We start from the raw sequence: 15,245 nt of genomic DNA on the forward strand, positions 1-15,245 counted from the left end.
AAGCTACGAGTTTAAGCCTACATGTCGCGCGATTTCTGTCAGAAGGGAACATCTAATATCATCCCAACCGACATTATCGCGCGACATTTTACAATTTTGTATGAGAAAAAACGGGCTCAAAACGTTCTCAAATCGTGCTCATTATAATGATATGCATACCCAACCGACATTATCGCGCGACATTTTAAAATTTTGTATGAGAAAAAACGGGCTCAAAACGTTCTCAAATCGTGCTCATTAGCAGCACTAAAGAGCACGTCTCTGCAACGGTGCGACAGCGTGTATCATACATTTGGTTTCTGAATGCTACATTATTGTTCAATTTCTTTCATTCTCTCCATTCTCCCTACAAAGACTCTTACTCTCTTTTGTCCATTCTGCACATGCTTACGCTCTTTATTTTACCTTCTTACTCGCACATACATATTTACATACTCACACAATTCACACTGCCTAAAACCGGTGCGGGATACACACGTACCCGTCTTGCCTGCCTTCTCTCCTCGTTCTTCCTTTCCTCCAGCTTTGCCTTCGTCGAATGGTGTGTACGCGTCCTGCTTGCTTCCCTCTTGCTGCTCCCACGTGCTGCACTAGCGAGGTGGATGTTCGTCTCTACCTTCCTGCCGCTTCTCCTCTACCAGGCGCTAGCACGTTGGAGGATCGAATCGTTCCTGCCTTCTTTCCTCTCCTGTTCTGTTTTCGGCACTCCTAGGGATAGAAGGAAATATTAATTATTTTGCCAACAGCTGTTCAATTTAACCTCAAGCACAATACTTACCAACCAATTGAATATTGCTTCTGTTGTGGTCCGTGCTCACTTCCGTTCGTGCGTGTGTTACGATTTCTTTAAAAAAACGAAATTGATTTTATATCACAATTATCAATACAATTCAGTTTGATAAAGATTGAAATAACCCTTTATTAAAAACTGTACTTACCAAACAGTTTTTCCGTACTGGTTTCACGAGAGAAAAAACGGACACACACCGACGCGTCCTACCGCTTGCAAACTTGATTTCACACTATCACATTTTCATGTGAACGCGAAGCAGCGCCTTCCTCGTGTGGCTATACAGGTATTCCCCGATATACGCCATACTCGATATACACGATTTCGCTATACGCTTTTTTTCTAAATTTGACGGTTCTTTGAACAAGTAGTACTAATTTTAGAAATCGAATGTCAAATGCAAAATAAATTCCCTTATGGTTGAATATTAAAAACCATTTCAAATGGTATAAAATTGAAAAATTCAGTTGAAATTAGATCAAATAACTATTTGGTTAGTTAGTTGATTTAGTTATTTGATCTAATTTCAACTGAATTTTTCAATTTTATACCATTTGAAATGGTTTTTAATATTCAACCAAAAGGGAATTTATTTTGCATTTGACATTCGATTTCTAAAATTAGTACTACTTGTTCAAAGAACCGTCAAATTTACGTAAGCGTATTAGTTATTTGATCTAATTTCAACTGAATTTTTCAATTTTATACCATTTGAAATGGTTTTTAACCATTCGGTAGTGGTAGGTTTAGTGACTAAAACCTACCACTTCATGCAAAGTTCTACGGATATTAGTTATAATTTGACTGAAAACCTCGAAATTCGACTTTCGCTATTGAATATTCGAGATACGCTATTGCCGATACGTATATCGGGGAGTACCTGTACAATGATACAAAGAGCGGGCGAGAGGAGAACGCTTGCGTGAACGATTGGTGTAGCAAGCGAATTTGAACAAGTCCCAGAAAAGCGAGACGCAAGAGTTTCTCTCCAACGATGGAAAGGGATGAGCTAAATGAAACATGCGAATCGTTGATGCGACACAGCCAAGTCGCAAGCAAATACAGACCAACACCCAGAAGAGCGAGGCAGAATGAAAAATTTTGTGAATGTTAGAATGAGAAAAATGATAGATACACATAAAAATCGCGCGATAATGCTGGTTGGGTATCGCGCGATTTTTATGTGTATCTATCATTTTTCTCATTCTAACATTCACAAAAATTTTCGTTCTGCCTCGCTTTTCTGGGTGTTGGTCTGGTTTTGCTCGCAACTTGGCTGTGTCACACCTACCAACCTCATGTTTCATATGGTTTTTCTCTTTCCATCGTTCGAGAGAAACTCTTGTGTCTCGCTTTTCTGGGACTTGTCCAATTTCGCTTGCTACACCAAGCGTTCACGCAAGCGATCTTCTCTCGTCCGCTCTTTGTACCATTGTACAGGTACTCCCCGATATACGCTATTAATGCGGACCGGAGGCAATAGCGTATCTCGAATATAAGCAAATGTCGAGTTTTCGGTCAAATTATAGCTAATTTTCGTATAATTTTGCTTGAAGTGGTAGGATTTACCACTTAATTAGTTATTTGATCTGATTTCAACTGAAGATTACAATTGTACACCTTTTGAAATGGTTTTTAATATTCGACCAAAAGGGAATTTATTTTGAATTTGATATTCGATATGTCAAATTTGTACAATTTGCTCAAAAAACTTTCAAATTTAGACAAAAAGCGTACAGCTAAATCGCGTATATCGAGTATGGGGCGTATATCGGGGAATACATGTATAGCCACCCGAGGAAGACGCTGCTTCACGTTCACATGAAAATGTGGTAGTGTGAAATCAAGTTTACAAGCGGTAGGCCGCATCGATACGTGCCCGTTTTTTTCTCTCGTGAAATCAGTACGGAAAAAATTATTTGGTAAGTACAGCTTTTAATAAAGAATTATATCAATCTGTATCAAACTGAATGGTATTAATAATTGGTGATATCAAATCAATTTCGTTTTCTATAGCAAATCGTAACACACGCACAAACGTAAGTGAGCAGGGACCACGATAGAAATAATCAATTGGTTGGTAAGTATTATGCTTCGCGTTAAATTGAACAGCGGTTTTCAAAATAGATAATATTTCCCTCTTTTACCAGCAGCGCCAAAAACAAAAGGACAGGAGAGGCAGGAACGATCATTCAACGCGTTAGCGCCGGACGAATGAGATGCGGCAGGAAGGCAGGAACGATCCTCCAACGTGCTACCGCCTGGTAGAGGAGAAGCGGCAGGAAGGTAGGGACGATCATCCGCGCTAGCGCAGCATGTGGGAGCAGCGAGAGGGAGGCAAGCAGGAAGATTTTTTAACGTGTGGACACAATTCGACGAAGACAACGCTGGATTAAAGGAAGAACGAGGAGAGAAGGCAGGCAAGACGGGTACGTGTGTATCCCGCACCGGTTTTCGGCAGTGTGAATTGTGTGAGTATTGAAAAGTGTATGTGTGAGTAGAGGTAAAGAGGTTAAATAAAAAGCGAATGTGTGGAATGGAAAAATTAGAGAGAGTCTGTGTTTGTTTTGGGAGAGAGGAGAGAATGAAAGAAATTGAACAATAATTTAGCATACAGAAACTACATGTATGATACACGCTGTCGCACCGTTGCAGAAACGTGCTCTTTAGTGCTGGTAATGAGCACGATTTGAGAACGTTTTGAGCCCGTTTTTTCTCATACAAAATTGGAAATTGTCGCGCGATAATGTCGGTTGGGTTGTTAACATTTTATTTCAAGCATCGTGAGTGTCCCAGCGTGAGCGCGTGAGTGGATGTGTGAGTGTGTGTGGTTCGCGGATCTCATTTTTCCCCGTTTGCTTTTGCATTCTTCTCCCTCGCCCCCTCCTCCCCCCTCCCTGTTTCTTTCTTTCTGTGCACATGTGCCGCTGTGCCCCATCGCGAGCACACGCAATTGTCAACAAAAAATTCTTAGAACGTGTAATATACACGGTTTTTAGTTTTTTCTCAAGGAGTTTATTGTAGAAGGTCTTTTCCCCAAGGCTTATTTCTTTTTTCTCCTTTGACAGCTCGCACACTGTCACTTCTTCGGACATCGTATTTGTCAAAACCCAAGATGCTCACAAACCCAAGACTACTATAAACTCAAGATGTTTACAGCTCTGCCTTTCCTGACATGATAAATTGCCCTCAATTTACTTATAGACTAAGTGTTGCCAAAGATACGCAAAAGGAAGTCAATCACTGCCCGGGATCGGCACAATCCACTTTCTCAACTTATTCGCCTCCAACACTCCGTCATAAGGAATTTGGATCTGCTGGCACCCATCGATGTCCCGAACAACATAACGATCGTTTGGAAGCCGTCTGTGTATGAGATAGGGGCCCTTGAATCTAGGGATAAGCTTTTTGTTTGAGTTTACCGTGTTATCTACGTTTCGTATTACCACAAATTCTCCTTCTACAAATTCAGGGGCTGGTTTAGATTTCGACAGGTGTTGGTGCTCATTAACTTGTTGATGTTTCATTATGTTAACTGATGCTTGTGATCGTATACTGTTTAAATCTACTCTTGAATCGTTATTTATCTCATCCAAATGATCGGTTAATTCATCGATCACTGGACCTCTCTGTTCAATGCCAAATAAAAGAACTGACGGAGCAAAATGTATAGATGTGTGAGTAGTATTGTTAAGAGCATACTCTACGTTAGGAATTTGAGCGCTCCAATCCGCATGGTCTACCGGGTTTGAAAGTTTGCTCAGTACTGGTCGTAGGACACGATTCACCCTTTCAACCTGTCCGTTCGCCTGAGGTGATCCTGTTGCATTTAAAATATGAGTAATACTACGCGACGTTAGGAAATTTGAAAAAGAATCAGATGTGAAACACGTTGCTCGATCGCTAATGATGCTTCTAGGGCGGCTGTAGTACATAAAATATTGCTTGAGAGCATTACAAACTTCACGTGTGTTTGTAGATATCGTAGGATACAGCTTTGTAAATTTAGTAAAACTATCTATTACTACCAGTAAGGGCTTCTTTTTTGAATGAACAGATGGTAAGGGGCCTAAATAGTCAATGTGCAAAGTATCGAACGGAATAGGTGTTTTAGGTATACTGTATAAATTTCTATTGATAACTCTTGCTAGTGCAGAATACATTACACATTTCAAGCAATTTTTAATGTAATTAGTGATCCTTGTTTTCATTTGAGGGAAATAATAATATTTGGAAATCTGCATGAAACACTTGTCTACGGCAAGGTGTCCTATTTTTTCATGAATGTGTCGTATTAAGTTATTAATAATTTCTGATGGAACATACATCTTTGCTTGTTGGTGATTGTTTGAATACTACTCCATCTCGGATTGTGAAGCCGCTCACTCCTTTAGATTCTATTTCAGTTTTTAAAGATTTAATTTCAACATCACGTGCTTGCGCTATACGTAGTTGAAAATCTATATCTAAGTCATCAATTCCTGCAACCTGTTCTAATCGACTAAGCGCATCTACATGTGGCATTGAAGACCCAGGGCGATGATGCATGGTGTAGTCATAATCTTCAAGAAACAAGGACCAACGAGCTATTTTTGCTGAGACATTCCGGTTTTTTAAAGTTTGTACCAAGGAGTTACAATCTGTGATAATCTTAATCGGAATCCCGTGGACGTAAGTAAGGAACCGCTTCAGCGAGTAAATTACTGAGAGCGTCTCTAGTTCGTAGCTATGCAATTTAGCTTCATCTGCTGATGTTGTTTTAGAGAAGTATGCTATTGGGTGATACTTTCCATCATTTTGTTTTTGTAGTAGTACAGATCCAAAGCCTGAAGAGCTTGCATCACAATGCAATTCAGTCTCACGGTTTGGGTCTTACTTACTTTTTTATCCGGCGCTACAACCGCTTTGCGGTCTTGGCCTGCCTCAGGAGTGTCCGAAACCGCTCACGGTCTCGCGCCTTCGTCTGCCAGTCCGTTATCCCGGCCTTAATGGCGGACGCCTCCACGCCATCTTGCCACCTCAATTTGGGCCTACCACGCCTCCTCTGTCCTTGTGGACGGCCTAAAAAGACTTTACGGGCTGGGTCGTCCGTTTCCATGCGTATAACATGGCCAGCCCACCGGAGCCTGGCGAGCTTTATACGCTGTACGACAGTGAGGTCGCCGTACATCTCGTATAGCTCGTCATTATAGCGGCTCCTCCATTGTCCTTCCACACATACGGGGCCAAGTATCCTTCTGAGCATCTTCCTCTCGAACGCGGCTAAGAGGGATTCGTCAGATTTGGACAGTGTCCATGTCTCAGAGGCGTATGTGAGTACTGGTACTATATAGGTACTATATAGTCCCAGCTTCGTCCGTCGCGACAGGTTCTTTGAGGTGAACTGCTTTTTCAGGCTGTAGAATGACCGGTTGGCAGCCAGCATCCTTGCGCGCAACTCAGCTTCCATGCTATTGTCGTTGCTGACCTTTGATCCCAGATAGGTGAATTGTGGGACGACTTCAAAAGTGCGTTCACCTATCTGCACGTCACGCCTACGTAGATTCTGATTATTTGTTGGCGGGCCCGCTGATGTTGCCACCATCAGTTTGGTCTTTGCCTCGTTTATCTGCAATCCGAGGTTCTCTGCCGCCTGCTCGATCCCTTGGTAGGCTTCTGCTACATAGGAGAGCCGCAGACCAATGATGTCTATATCATCAGCGTATGCCAGGATCTGGGTTGACTTATAGAAGATGGTTCCCGTAGTCTCCACCCTCGAGTCACGGATGGCTCTCTCTAGCGCCAAGTTGAATAGGAGACAGGCAAGCCCGTCCCCCTGGCGCAGACCCTTGGTGGTAGCAAAAGGTCCTGAGAGTTTTCCATCCACCCTAACCTGGCATGTGACGTTGGTCATAGTCATTCTAATTAGCCTTATCAGTTTGGCCGGGATTCCAAAAGAGCTCATAGCGTCGTACAGTTTTACCCTGGCTATGCTATCGTATGCGGCTTTGAAGTCTATGAAGAGATGGTATGTGTCGTTTTTGTATTCAGCCATCTTCTCCAAGATCTGCCGCATGGTGAAGATCTGATCAGTGGTTGATTTTTCGTTTCGGAATCCTCTTTGATAGTTTCCTACTATCTCTTCGACGTGCGGGACAAGGCGATCCTGAAGGATCAGGGAGAATATTTTATAGGCGGTATTCAACACCGTAATACCCCTGTAGTTGTTGCAGTCCAACCTATCTCCCTTCTTGTATATGGGGTAGATGATGCCAAGATTCCAATCACAAGGCATCGATTCGCTATCCCACACCTCAGTAACAATTTGATGAATCTCGTTTTCTAGTCGTGCACCTCCATTCTTGACCAGTTCGGCTGCAATTCCGTCGGTTCCGGGTGCCTTGTTATTTTTCAGCCGACGGATAGCCTTTCGTGTTTCATCTATGCTAGGAGGCAGTAGCATGACATTATCTGCTAGTGGCGCTTCTAGCTGTTCGCTAAACTGGTCATTGAGTTATTCATCAAAGTACTGAGCCCACCGCGAGAGGACCTCTGGCTGGTTACTGACCAGATCTCCATCCTTGTTGCGACAGCAGGTTACCTTAGGTACAACGTTGTTTCGGTGACCTGCTATCGCTTGGTAAAACTTTCGTGTCGGTCCGTACGCCTCTCTGGTTTGCTCGAGTTCCCGCATGTTTTGCTCTTCCAAAGCATGCTTCTTGGAGCGGTGAACTCGTTTCTCTTCATAGATCTATAGATCTGGAGCGGTGAACTTCGTTTCTCTTCACGGTTTGGGTCATAGATCTATAAAACAGGTGATTTTATTAGTTCATTACGTAATGTTTCAAAAGATTTTAAGCAGGTTTCCTCAAAATTGTAAACTATGTAAATGTTACCTTAGTTTTATATACGTCTCAGAATCATACGTCAACCATTAAGAACCTTGATTCTGCTGTCACACTGACAATTGACGAAACGCAACGAAGAAGAACAATAAAGATGGACAGATCGAGTTGAACATTCGAGCAAGAAACAACTTCAGCCTTCTTCTTCTTCTTCTTCTTCTTAAAGTTCATTTTATTTTTATGTTTACATTGCTGATATTGGGGGGTCCGCGAGTTACAGCAGTTTTGCTTTTCAACGCCTAATCTATTACAATTAGTCCTGAGACCGTTCAGTTTTTGCAAGTGGGAATGGTATGAATTCAATGTGGTATGATCTGTTTTATCTAATCCTAACTTATACTAATATTTTTTTTTTTTTTTTTTTTTTTTTTTATGCTAAAGATTATTTCTAACTGTACAACTTAACCTAATCTTACAAAGAAATGTTTCTTATAATATTATTTGATGAGTTCATACAAGATGTTCGCATTTTTTCTCTATTAGCTATGCTAATATCTTCTAAAGTTAGGGTTTTTGTAATTTCGTGGAGATAAGTTAGCCTAGTCCTTGGTGGTGCATTAGTTATCATTCTTAGAACATTGTTTAGAGTTACTTGTACTCTTTTTTTATGCATCATGGCACACTTTTCCCAAATACATATCCCATAAGTAGCTGTTGGGACGAATACTTGTTTATAAATTAGCAATCTATTTTTAATTGAAAGTTTGGATTTTCTATTTATAAGGCTGTAGAGATTCTTTGTAAGTATTGCACATTTCTTAACAATATTAAAGGTGTGAGATCTAAAAAGTAATTTTTTATCTATAATTAATCCTAGATACTTAAGTTCGTTCTCCCATGTAAGTGGGATACCGTCCATATTTATAGTTATGCTAGGGTTTAGCAGTTTTTCTTTCCACCTATGTGGGACAATCATCGCTTGAGTTTTACCTTCATTGAGTGCAATTTTCCAGGTTGTCATCCACTTGTGAATGATATCCAGGCAACGCTGGGTGGTGTTGCGGATTTGTGATAAACACCTCCCCTTAACTGTCACTGCAGTGTCGTCAGCATATAAATACAGTTGGCAGGATCTTGGCAGCTCTGGCAGGTCAGCTATATACAATGTATACAGCAGAGGGCCTAGTATGCTGCCTTGCGGGACGCCAGCCGGGATGTCTTTGGTAAGCGAATTGATCGAACCAAGTGAAACTTGATACGACCTTCCGCTAAGATAGCTCTGCATCAGCTTTGTGAGATGGAGTGGGATGCCAAACCGCATCATTTTATGCAGCAGACCATCGTGCCACACATTATCGAAGGCCTTTTCGACATCGAGAACAACAATGGCTGTGGATTTGGACGCTCGTTTGTTACATTGTAGCGTGTTGTGAAACCGTAACAGCTGGTGAGTGGTAGAGTGACCCTCTCGGAATCCAAATTGCTCCGCTGGTAGGATATTAAGTTCATCGACTACTATCCTGAGCCTCCTGTACACAATCTTTTCGAACAGCTTCCCCAACGCTGAAAGAAGACTAATTGCTCTGTAGCTGGCCGGAGACGTTGGATCCTTCCCTGGCTTCAGTATGGGGATTACTTTAGCGTGCTTCCATGCGTCAGGGAAATAAGCTAGATTAAGACATCTAGTAAGAATGTTACTTACTAAGGTGAGAGCTTTGGCTTTGAGGTGTTTTAGCACGATGTTAAAAAGCCCATCGAACCCTGGTGCCTTAAATTTTTTTAGCCTTTTAAGAGTGCATGAAATTTCACTCACCGTTACAGGCGACATCTCCACGGCTGTTGGTAATGTTTGCTGTAGTTGACCAATACTGCTGCCTACTTCCGATTCCATTGGACTGCTAATACGGTCACCAAGAGAATGTGCGCTGGCAAACTGGAGCGAAATTGCATTTGCTTTTTGCTCGGCAGTTATCAGTGTCGTACCTGTGTTGGAAACTAAGGGAGGAATCGGCCTTGGTTTCTTTTTAAGGATCTTCTGCACCTTCCACAGGTCTTTGGAGTTGTCACTGAGAGCAGCTAGTTTATTCCCGAAGTTGTTGTTGCGTATTTCTTCGACTCGAGCTGAGATGACCCTTGACAGAACGGCTGCATGGTATTTTTTCGCCAGATCGCCCGTTCGCTGGTGCTGTCGACGAAGTTGGTTGCGCGTCTTGATGAGGAGGCTGGTGTGATTGTCCAGCTGAATAATGGATTCTCTAACCTGCACTTCTGGCACTGCTATCCGCTCCGCCATCCTGATAGTCGCCTCCAGATTTGTTATCGCTGTTTCAATGTCACTTGTGGAGGACACTTCAGTAGAATCTATGTTCCTGTCGACTATTGTGCCGAACTGATCCCAATTAGCTCGTTGGTAGTTCCTCCTCCTATAAGGAGAGATTTTGGGACAGTCTACGTCCACTTCCGTTGCGACGGGGAAGTGGTCCGAGTTTAGTGCGTCAATCACCTTTGGTTTTGTGATAGTGATATTTGACAGAAAGATATCAATGATACTGGAATTCCCACGGGTCGGTATGTGTGTAGCCTGGTCAGGGTGCTCAACGGTGAAAAATCCTAGCTGAGCAACTTCGACTAGAAGGTTTCCATTACGGTTGCTCCGAGGGTTGCCCCACAAACCATGTCTCGCATTGAAATCGCCTCCCACGATACTCTTCGTGGTGGCGCAGCTGATGCTTTTCAGATCTTTTTGAAATGCTGTGGCAAGCACACTGTTGCACTGTTGAGGACAGTAAGCAGCAATTATTCGAAGTGGTCCGTTGTTAGTAGAAAGTTGTACACCGATTGCCTCTATTGTTGTTGTGTTAAAGTGAGGAAGGAGTGTGTGACTAATGTCACGACGAATGATGATGGCCACTCCTCCACCGGTAGAGCCGGTTCGATCAAGCCTGTGTGTGACATAGTCAGGGATAGAAAAACTTACAGTAGGTTTCAGTTGTGTCTCAACCACTAATGCGATGTCAATATTACGACGATGGAGGAAATCGCATAGCGGGATAAGTTTGTTCTTTACTGAGTGAGCGTTCCATGTGACAACACTCAATTTATCCATAGCGAATCAGCAGCTCTCCTAGGACAGCAACTTGTTCGTGTTTGCTTCGACATCCCTTGAGTTTCGTCGCCATTTCTTTGAATATCGCCATAAGTGTACCAGCGTCATACAGTGATTCGTCCTCTACAGGAACGGGTTCGGATTGTTGAGCAGCAGCCAGGCGCTGGGCTAGATTATACTGAAACCCGGGCGGTGTAACCGGAGCTGTAGTACTTCGTGCGGTACTGCGGTGAGCAGAGGGCGGCGCGATTGTACGGAGCTGTGGGAAATCCTGCATAGATTTCAGCGGTGCTGGAGTCAGTCGTACCACAGGGCGTTGCGTCTGATTACGAGAACGCGAACTGGCCTGTTGGCAAATTTCAACATACTTAGTACTTTGCGGGCACACAACATTATTGGCACGGTGTGGTCCCTGGCAGTTTGTGCATTTCATAACGGTTGGCTGTTCCTTAGTAGGGCACGTATCCGTTAGATGATTTTCAGCACATATAGCGCAGCGGGGTTTCAAGCGGCAATTCCGCAAGCCATGACCAAAGCCTTGGCATCGGCCGCACTGTACAGGACCTTTAGATCCATTTCGATAGGCTTCCCATCGAACAATCACAGATTGCACACTCCTGATTGACTGTAAACCAGCAAGAGTACACGAGCCTCGTTTCAGGTGTACCAGGTACAGTTGGTTGTGGTACGGTTGTTCTTCCTCATTACGCCGTTTAATTCGGAAAATTTCCAGCACTTGCAGCTGGTGATGCTCGACTAATTCCGTCTTGATGTCTTCCAGTTCCATCAAAGGAAGGCCGCGGATTACTGCTTTGAATGGTTTTTCCTGTTTTATCTCGTGAGAAAAGAACTCCACGCGAGAATCGTCCAGGAATTGGATCACTGCGTCATACTGTACCTTCGACTGTACGAAAACCTTTGTCCCAATACCACAAAGCTGATACAGGGCATTGACGTTTAGAGATTGCAATGCAGGCTTAAGCGTAGCAATATGCATGGTTTTAACCACTATTGGTGGCAGTTTAGGTTCCTTTAAGGGTCCAGTTGCAAGTGGAACCGGAGCATTCTTCCGTTGAGAGGTTTGGGTCACCGTACGAGAGGTGCTTGGGGTAGCATGATTATCATGCGAGGAAGATGGAACGGGGGATGCCACGCGAGGGGTCACCGTAGCAGAGTTGGCATCAGAAGCTGGTGCCACTGGTGCAGAGATATCGGTTTTAGCACCTTTTGCGCTACGTTTTTTCAACACAGGTTGAAACCCGTCGACGTCCATCTCTACAGTGGACATTTCACTTTGATCACTTGTGCTTACTTCATATTCCGTCACTAAGCTGCACGTGCTGGACGACGATGAGGATGAAGGTCGTTTACGTTTTGATTTTTTCAAACCGGTTTTCTTGCTCCGGTTAGGTATCTCGATAGACGTAGATCCACTACTATCACTGGACACGCATTGTTCTCTTGTTTGCGATCGTGTCGTAGCTGGCATAGCTTGCCGCTACGACGACTAATCTACTCACACTATCACAGTTACGTTTGTGCTCACTTTTATTCTTTATTAGACCACAAGGCTAGCTATCATCAAACACGTCCGATCGACTCGACTGCAGAACGCTGACTGAACTTCAGCCTTCCGTTATTATCTTCAGTAATTTTATCACCTTTTACAAAATCAAAATTTACTTTATCTTTTAATAAGTTTGTTAGAGGCTTTGCTATGGTTGAAAATCCTGATACAAATCTACGGAAAAATGAGAACAATCCTAAACATTGTTGAACTTGTTTTTTAGTCTTTGGAACGGGGTAATTCTTAATTGATTCGATATGATGGTCGCTAGGAAGAATGCCTGATGCATTAGCTTTATACCCGAGATAATTCAACTCATTTTGAGCTAATTTGCATTTGTCCAATCGCAGTTCTAGACCATTTTTGCGTAAGGTGTATAAAACTTTCCCAATCAATTCAATATGATTGTCAAAATCATTCGAGGCTATAAGAATATCATCTATGTACACCACCAACTCTCCACGATCAATGAACTCACGGAGTATTGAGTTGATAAAGCGTTGAAATTCTGCTGGTGCATTTTTCAGCCCAAAAGGCATGCGCGTGTACTCGTATTGTCCATCTGGAGTAACGAACGCTGTGTATTTTATAGATTCCTCTTGCATGGCCAATTGATGAAATCCACTCTTGAGATCCAGAAGCGTAAAATACTTCTTGTTTCCCAGATGTTCAAGGCAATTGTCGATAAGGGGTAATGGGAAATTGTCTCGGATTGTAATTTTATTTAATGGCCGATAATCAACGCATTTACGAATTTCTCCGTTGCGCTTGCGAACTAGAACTATTGCTGAGGCGTATGGAGAGTTACTTGGACGGATAATGTTCTTTTCTAACAGGTTTTTTACTATATCTTTGACTTTAGCTCTTTCGGCGAAGGACAAACGTCTAGGTTTGGTAGAAATGGGTGTATCGTGTTCCAAATTAATTTTTACTGAATAAGCTGGAGAAGTGACTTCTTCAATAGGAAATTTGTGATAATTTTGAATAACTGAATTGCTTACTAATTTGATTTGATCTTCCGAGAGGGGAATACCAATATCAATCACACTAGATTCATCAGTAATCTCTATCATACACAGACTCCCAAAGGTGTCGTTGATGTCACATAAATCACGCTGTTTAGAAATCGGCAAAATTGGCATATTGTCTTCCCCCGATCGCACGATGGACTTCCGATGTATGTTTAGTGTATGGAGCTTTTCGATTATATTCTGATCTAGATAACTAACCCTGACATTTTTATTCAAATCGTTAAGTTTTTTCATGTCATAAACGTATTTAAATTGGGTAAGGTGTATTTTAAACGTCCGCAATGCATCCCTGCCTAGAATCAGAGGCCATGCCATGTAATGTTTGGGTAGAATGATAAAAGGGTGTTCTATTGTAGTTCCATTAAGTGTGATACGTAATTCAAGTTTTCCATATGATTTGAGCTCCTGGCTACCTATTCCACGCATATTTGAAGGCTGTGGCTCACCTAACAAGTTTTCCGGAAGCAGTCCTGCATTGATAAAGCTCTTAGGACTGCCCGTGTCACAAAGAGTCAATGATTTTAAATTAGTGCTCCATACATCATTACATTTATAGGCAACACTTACCTCCTGATGCGCATTCATCTTAACAATGGTTTGGTTATTGTGAGGTTCTTCCTCTTCCGAATCGATAACGTGCATGGTTGCTGCAGCTTGTTGTACGCCTTGGGGGCAGTTTTGATATATGTGGTCTTCTTTGTGACATCGAAAACACGGACCGGGTGGTCTGGCTGGTAGTCGACACTGATTCTGTGTGTGTCCCATTTTTCGGCAATTGTAGCATCGGGGGGCTGCATAATTCTCCTTACTAATGTCATGCTGTTTGTTGACAATAGTTGACGTAACAGGAATCAGAGGAGCAGTAGCACGATAGGTCTCGTATTTCTTCAGGAGTTGTTTTAGTGTATCCATTGAGGTAGCTGCGAAGCGCACAGACGCCATGTTTACGGGGTCGCCGATTCCATCAATTATGATGTTTATCAATTCTTCTTCATCGATGCGTTTTTCGGCAATTGGCTGCATCTCAAGCACATACTTCGTTATAGTTTCATTGCGTGCCAATAGTCGCGCTCTTAATTGTTGGTAGATTTGCTCCATGGACGTTGTCTTCACAAATGCTTTGTGCATCTCCACCTTCAGTTTGGCATAAGTATTGATTTCAGCAGATTTGGCCAATAGTGCTTCAGTTCCAGTGAGCAGCTGGCGCGTGTTGTAGTATTTAGATGTTTCATTTATATTGTACGGCTCGAATACACGCTCCAATTCCATGAGCCATTCATCCACACTTTCATCATTGTCACCGCTAAATTTCTCCAGAAACTTGTCGAAACCCATAAAAAGTTGCGGTGGTGTATAGGTTGGATTTCAAGGGCAGCGATTTTTTGGCGAAGCTCAAGAATTTCCAGTTTGGTGCGAAGAGTATGAATTTCATCACGGTCGCTCATGATTGCTACACTCGGCGTTCTTCCTACATCACTAGCTGTTTCGGCATTGTTTCCTGTATCACACATGATGGCAGGTGCTAGCTTCTTCTCTCCCGCTTGAGACGCTTCGGGAATCTCATCGCGGCCATCTTGCTTTTCACTGCGAACACATGGCGGTGCGTATGGTTCGAACAGCTTTTTTATCTGTGACATTGTTGCTGTAGGTGGCACTTCAACGCCATTACTTTGTAACGTACACACCATTTCCTCCTTTGTCGGCATGTTCTGAGGTGGATCCCACTTCTGAGTTGTAATATACACGGTTTTTAGTTTTTTCTCAAGGAGTTTATTGTAGAAGGTCTTTTCCCCAAGGCTTATTTCTTTTTTCTCCTTTGACAGCTCGCACACTGTCACTTCTTCGGACATCGTATTTGTCAAAACCCAAGATGCTCACAAACCCAAGACTACTATAAACTCAAGATGTTTACAAACGGTTGGCACGT

The sequence above is a fragment of the Anopheles coluzzii genome, chromosome 3, assembly GCF_943734685.1.
Source record: "Anopheles coluzzii chromosome 3, AcolN3, whole genome shotgun sequence".
NCBI lineage: Eukaryota > Metazoa > Arthropoda > Insecta > Diptera > Culicidae > Anopheles > Anopheles coluzzii.